We start from the raw sequence: 7,900 nt of genomic DNA, 5'->3' as shown, positions 1-7,900 counted from the left end.
AATGTATTTGTATGTTCTCTAAGAATTCTGAGGAGTATAGTGGAGCTGACAGGGGACAATGTTGTAGTCACTTCTTGGTCATGGCCAGTTACCCAGAGGGAGTGAGTGGTTGAACCTGTGGGCTTGGGACCGTGGCCACAGGGGACATCAAGCTCAATTGGCATAGCATACTACACAAAACATTGTTCCACCTCCTACTTTGGCGAGTAGCGACTGATATCTTAAAAGCTTGCAAGCAGCCATTTAGATGCAACAATGGGTCTCTCCTCGTCCAGAGCAAAGAAGAAAGAAGAAAACCAAAGATTCATGGAAACAATTAGTCCTCGTGACCAATACACCATGTGATCCTCAGCCTATACAACAATAAGACCAGAAGAACTAGATGGTGTCTGGCTACCACTATCAACCACTCAGAGGGGGATCTATGAAGGAGATCCTGGATAGAGAAGGTGAACAATGTGGAACAAAACTCAAAATCATTTGGAGAAAAAAAAAAGGGGGGGGTGACCAGGTTTGCTGGTGTGATAGAGCCTGGTGGAACTACTGAGACTATCTATGGTTCCTAGCTGCCCTTCAGGTCTGGAATTGAACCCACACCTGTGGCTTCCAGCCAAACAAAAGACAGGCATATGAGTTGAACATGTACCTGAGGTAGATACACTCCTTGGAGAGAACAATCATGGGAGAAAGAGGGGCTGTTTATGCAGGGAGACAGTTCAGGGGGCAGAGGTGCATGGAGGGATGGACACAGGGAAGAGGTAACTATTGGGAGGAAGGGGGAGGGGAGCTGTTGCATTGGGGTAAATTGTAGTCAAAGTGTGTTTGAACTGCTGTATGGAAAGTGAATTTGCTCTGTAAACTTTCACCCAAATCACAATAAAAGAAAACTCAGAGTAACTTCATTCTGACTCTATATCTTGGGAACTAATGATCTGATCTCATTCTGACAGAGGGCATCATCCTCTTGCCTGTGTTAACTAAGATGAATGTGAAGCTGGGTGGCTTCTCTCTAATTTCTGGTATGCAGTGTGTGTGTGTGTGTGTGTGTGTGTGTGAAAGATAGAGAGAGAGAGAGGGAGGGATGAAGTGGGAGAGAGAGCACATGAATGAACTAGGAAGTGGGAGAAGGAAGAGTCTATGGAGTGAGTGGAATCAAAGATAAAGAAGAAGGAATAATTCCAAAATTTATTTATGAACTCTAAACTGCTTTTTTTAATCCATAATTTATGCAGTTATAATAAGCTTAACAAGAAAAATAGTAGAATTTATCACCCCAAGAGCTAAACAAAAGTACAAAACCTTAAAATAATGAATGCTCTTTAAAAACTTCTACTAATTTCAGAACCGTTAACTAACTTTGTGACCTTGGGCAAGTCCCTTTGCTTCCATCTTCACGGCTGTGGTTTTGTCTACAAATGGTAGAATATTACACACCTTGTCTCTTTCACAGGGATGCCATCAAGGTCAAATCAGTGCATATCAAAATAGTATAATTACTTACATTTGCATAGTGCTTTATCATGACAAAGCATTTCCAAAAATATTATTCTATTTGCATGAATGAGCTTTGTAAAGTTACTAAGTGCTACAAAAGGACACCACCTAAGTTTGAACACCAGCTCCATCTCACTCTACCTCAATTTTCTCATCAGCAAAATGAGGATAATAGTAGTATCTACCTCATGGATTGCTGAGAGGATGAAATAATGTTGTATGTGAAGCTCTCACCTCAGTGCCTGCATAATGCAAATACTCAGTAAAATTACTTTGTGAATTTTCCAGGCTCCTCTGTCTAAAACAGTGCCTGCTCCACCATCACTTTCTAGTTCCCTACTCTGCTTCATTTTCCTGAGAAACACTTTCATGATCTGACATTATATTGACTTCTTACCTTACTCTCCATCTCCCCTATTAGAATAGAATCTCCATGAATACTTTTTCTGTCCTGTTCATCTCTATATCCCCAGCATCTAGACCACAGTAGGGTGCTCAGTAAATATTTTCTGGGTGAATGAATGAACTTAGCTGTTAAAATTGTTATTATTATCATTATCTAAAGTCTTTCCCACACTTTGCCTTCCCTGATATAGCTCCAGGCATAAGGACAATTCTGCTTCAAGAGTTATTTCCTTTTCTTTTCTTTTTTCTTTTTTTTTTTTTCACACTATTTTTCACAATAGCACTATTGAGATATAATTCACATCCTATAAAATCCACCCTTAAAAGTGTACAATTTAGTGGGTTTTAGTATTCTCAGGATTGTGCAAGCATCACTACTATCAAATTGCAGAACATTTTCATCCCCAATGGAGTCAGTCTCCATTTTTCCCTCTCTCTCCCCAATCCTTGGCAACTACTAATCTACTTTCTGCTCTATGGATTTGCCTTTTCTGGACATTTGACATGAATGGAATCATACAAGTCATATATATGGTTTTTGTGTCTGACTTCTTTCACTTAGCATGATGTTTTCATTATTCACCTAACTTGTAGCATGTATCAGTTCTTGATTCCTTTTTATGACTGAATAATATTCCATTATATGGATATATTACATTTTGTTTATTCATTCATCAGTTGATGGACATTTGGGTTGTTTTTGCTATTTAGCTAAACAATGCTGTTATAAACATTCAAGTATACATTTTTGTGTAGATGTATATTTTAAATTCTTTTGGATATATACCTAGCAGTAGAATTGCTGTGTCATATGATAACTCTATGTTTAATGTTTTGAGAAACTTTCGAACTATTTTTCACAGCAGCTATATCATTCTGTAAACACAACAGCAATGTATGAAGGTTCTAATTTCTTCATACCCTCAACAATACTTATTATTCTTTGTCTTTTTTTCATTTTAGCCCTACTAGTTAATATGAGGGAGCTCTGGTAGCATAGTGGCTAAAGCACTTGACTGCTAACCAGAAGGCTGGCGGTTCAAACCCACCAGCCACTCCTCGGAAGGAAGGTTGGGCAATCCTACTTCCGTAGTGATACTGCCTCGGAAACCCAAGGAGGGGTCGCTATGAGACGGGGCCGACCCAACGGCACATAACAACAACAACAACAGTTAATATGAAGGTGCTCCAGTGGCTTAGTGACTAAGGCACTTGACTGCTAACCAGAAGGCTGGCGGTTCAAACCCACCAGCCACTCCTCGGAAGGAAGGTTGGGCAATCTACTTCTGTAGTGGTACTGCCTCAGAAACCCAAGGAGGGGTCACTACAAGTCGGGTCCAACTCCATGGCAGTGTGTTGCGTTGCATTGCATTAGTTGGCATGAAGGAGTGAGTCCCTGGGTGGCACAAATAGTTAAGTTCTCCACTATTAGCCAAGAAGTTGGTGGTTTGAACCCACACAGAGGCACCAAGATAAGCTTGGTGATCTGCTTCCAAAAGGTCACATCCCTGAAAATGCTATGGAACACAGTTCTACTCTGACACACACTGATTCACCATGAGTCAGAATTGATTCAACTGGAGCTCTGGTAGCGTAGTGCCTAAAGCACTTGACTACTAACCAGAAGGCTGGCAGTTCAAACCCACCAGCCACTCCTCAGAAGGAAGGTTGGGCAATCTACTTCTATAGTGATACCACCATGGAAACCCAAGGAGAGGTCTCTATGAGTCAGGTCCAACTCGATGGCACATAACAACAACAGTAACTAACAACAATTGGTGTGAAATGGAATCTCACTGTGGTTTTGTTTTACATTTCTCTAATGAATAATGACATTGATCATCTTTACATAGATTTATTGGCCCTTTATATGTCTCCTTTGAAAAAAAAAATATCTAACTAATTCTTTTGCCCATTTTTTAATTGGGTTATTTGTCTTTTTCATTGTTGAGTTGTAAAAGTTTCTTATATATTCTGGATATAATCCTTTATCAAATATGAGACTTGCTAGTATTTTCTGCCATTCTGTGGGTTGTCTCCTTAGTTTCTTGATAGCATCCTTTAAAGCACAGAAGTTTATAGTTTTGATAAAATTCAGTTTATCTATTTTGAGTTCACTTTTGCAATTTCTTCTTTCTAAGACCAGATGTGATGGTTAGTCTTTGTCCTATTGCCTCAAGAACTGATAAGGATTCATTCTTCCCAAGCATCATAGCACCAGCTCTGGGACTTTCAGTCAGCCTCTTTCTCATGTCCTATGTCTTTGCATGTGCTATTCTCTCACCTGGAATTCCTGCCCCCATCCCTCCCTCCATCTTCTTTGTCAAACCAGGTCCTTATTATCCTTCAAGACTTAGCTTAAGCATTTTATTTTCCTCTCTTTGGGATCCAGGTCTCCTTTTCAGCAGAGGTTACCAGGGTCCAATTCCTCATCACAGATACTGTGATCCACTGAAGACAGGACTTGTCTTAGTGTCTTTGTAACTAGAGAGTGAAGTCTGAGAGGTCTGCATTTGAATTTCAGCCCTGTTATTAACTGTATGAAGTTGGGCAAGATAATATCTCTGAGACTTGATTATTTTTATGAAATGGAACTAACTTTGAATCAGAGGATTATTATAAGATTAGAAATGCACTAAAAAAAAATTAAACTGTTTAGCTGGTAGAGCCTTAGTAATTCCTAGCTATTGCTTTTAGCATTTGTTTTGGTCCTCTAGTGCTGCTCTAACAGAAAATACCACAAATGTATGGTTTTAAACAAATAGAGATTTATTCTGTTACAGTTTAGGAAGCTAGAAGTCTGAGTTCAAAGTGCCAGCTCTAGGTGCTGGGTTAAAGCCCCTTGATGTTGGGTTTCAGTGCTGCCTCTTACTCCTGGCCCACTGCAGCTAGAGACTTCTCTTGACTCAGACAGCTGCTAGCTGCTGAGGCTGACAAACCCAAGATCAACAAGTAAAATGGCACAGTCCCAAAATTATCAAGCAACATGGCAGACCACAGATTCAAATTCATTAATGGTCCCAAGATTGGCAGACAACATGACAGGCCATTGAGATGAAGACTCAACCAAATGCAAGATCCAATTGTGCCAAAAACTCCAGAGACCTTTTTCAATGTTTCTTATATACTGAAAGCAGACCCCATCCCTAAGGCAGCTACTCACCTGCTTCAGTAGATTGTACCACAGAGTTGATTACCAGTCTCCTCGTGGGGAATGACTACATCCAGCTGCCCGGCCACTCAAAACCAGGCCCAGCAAAGTTGACAAAATTTAACTATCACAGCATTTTGTAAAAAACTATATGGGAACTGTCTGAAAGCATCTGGCACGTTAATTTCTCAAGCATTACTTTTCCTATTTTCTAATTCTAACTCTAATAATGAATGCCCTGTAGCAAAGAGAAAAAACACAGGCCTATCATACCTGCTGTGCGGGGACCTCAACTACACTCCTGTCAAAATTTCCAGAGAGCAGTGTTTCTTAAACCACAGACCTCTTTGAGCATATGGTGAAAGCAGTGAACTACTCCTTCAGGAAATTTCCATAATAGTTTGTGTATGATTTTAGATGATTCTTGAACCCCATAATAGGTCCACGGACAAGAAATTAAATACTCTTATTATGTATGCTCATGGCCAGTGCTGCCCACCTAGCTCTCTTAAAAATGGGCAACTAGCTCTGCAGAGTGATACCTAGTAGCTGTATAACCATCTTCCCTAGAAATAACTAAACTAAGTACACTTCAAGGGGCATGCTGTCCTGGAACTTAGGCGTAACTCCTTTGTATCACATTGGACATGAAAAATATTCTCTCTGGAGTTGTCAGTTGTCATGGAGTCAGCTCCTGCGCATGGGGACCTCGTGCATAGGACCAGACTGTTGTTGATCCGTCGGGTTCTCATTGACTGATTTTTCAGAAGCAGATCACCAGGCCTTTCTTCCTCATTTCTCTTGGTCTAGAAGCTCCACTGAAAACTGTTTAGCATCTTAGCAACATGTGAACCTCCACTGACAGAGAGGTAGTGGCTGCACGTGAGGTACATTGGCCAGGAATCGAACCCAGGTCTCCCAAATGGAAAGCAAGAATTCTACTACTGAACTACCCTTACGGAAACCAGGTCCTGTAGAGTCATTTCTGACTCATGGCAACCCCTCCTGTGTCAGAGCAGAACTGTTTCACAAGTTTTTCAATGGCTGACTGTGGAAGTAGACCTCTAGGCCTTTCCTTCGAGGCATCACTGGGTGTACACCAACTGCCAACTTTTCTGTTAATAGCCAAGTGCATCAACCTTTTGGACTTCCAGGGACCCAGAGTTGTAAGAACTGCTTAAATCAAGCAATAGCCAGGTCACTGCAGTTTTCCTGGGAATTTTTATTTTCTAGTACGGAGGACCACCAGCAGATGGCAATCAAAGAATATAAAACCTGACCTTACCCTATTCAAGAACCAAAAAAAAAAAAACAAAAAACCAAACTCATTGCCCTTGAGTATGATCGGACTCATAGGGACCCCTCTTTGGGTTTCCGAGGCAGTATCACTACGGAATTAGATTGCCCAACCTTCCTTCCGAGGAGTGGCTAGTGGGTTTGAACCACCAGCCTTCTGGTTAGCAGTCAAATGCCTTAGGCACTACACCAAGAAGATTTGGGTAAATAGATTTAAGGATAATATGATAAATTTAAGATAAACAGACAACAGTGTTATGCCTCTTGAATACTACTTTCTCACAAAGCCACAGTTTCTTATGCTCCAAACAAACATTTCTTCCAACAAAACTGAAATAAATGTCTAACCTCAAAAAAAAGGAGCAAAATTGTCCCTCCAATATGATGGTGAAATTAGGATATTTCCAGATAAGCAGAAATTAATGGAATTTGTTAAAACCAGACCAACCTTACATGAGATGCTAAAGGGAGTCCTTTGGACAGAGAGAGAAGCAACAACAGCCAACAACAACTGACCACTAACACAGATGATGGCATAACCCAGAAACCAACCCAGCTATGGAAGTATCCAAAGTAAATAAGCCTATAAGATTGTAAACAGGGATCAGAGACATCAATTGACAGATGAGGATGACTACAAACCAATAAGAGGGAAAAAACTGTGTAGTTACTTGACTTCTAAATGGTAGGGAAGTCAAGACAACTACAAGATAGAACAGACTGTTCTAAACTTGGAAGAAAACCATAAATCACAGGGTAACCTGAAAGAAAAATGATAAATCTTTACATCAAAATAAAAAAGAGGACCAGCACAAATATTTAGCAAATACTAAAACAATAGCAACAAAGGAAGTGATAACACAATTCATAAACAATACGAGCTCAGCACAGACAATTATATGGAAGAAAGAAATCAACACCAGGAAAAAGCACATAACAAAAAATGACAGCAACAAATTCATACTTGTCAATAATTACGTATCTGGCAACAGACTTAACTCTAAGAGTTATAGAAAACTCCAGCACCTCAACAGCAAAGGGATTAACAATCCAATAGAAAAATGGGCAGAAGACATGAATAGACACTTCACCAAGGAGAATATTCATTCAGGTGGCCAACAAACACATGAAGAGATAGGCACCATCATTGGCCATCAGAGAGATGCAAATCAAAACAACAACGATGTACCATTTCACCTCCGCACAACAAGACTGAAAATAACAAATGCTGGCGGGGATGTGGAGAGATTGGGACTCTCATACACTGCTGGTGGGACTGTGAAGTGATACAACTACTGTGAAAACAGTACAGTGATTCCTTAGAAAGCTGGAATTGGAGATATCATTTGACCCAGCAATCCCATTACTAGGTATATATCCTAGAAAGGTGAGAGCCAGGGCAAGAACAGATACATGCACACCCATGTTCATCGCAGCACTATTTACAATAGCAAAAAGATAGAAACGATCTATGTGCTCATCAATAGAAGAGTGGATGACTAAACACACAATGGAATGCTATGCAGCACTAAAGAATAATGTAGAATCTGCAAA

This window comes from Orycteropus afer, unplaced genomic scaffold, assembly GCF_000298275.1.
Source record: "Orycteropus afer afer isolate SDZICR_OR568_19922 unplaced genomic scaffold, OryAfe1.0 scaffold00072, whole genome shotgun sequence".
Taxonomy (NCBI): domain Eukaryota; kingdom Metazoa; phylum Chordata; class Mammalia; order Tubulidentata; family Orycteropodidae; genus Orycteropus; species Orycteropus afer.
This window is presented reverse-complemented; position numbering follows the sequence as displayed.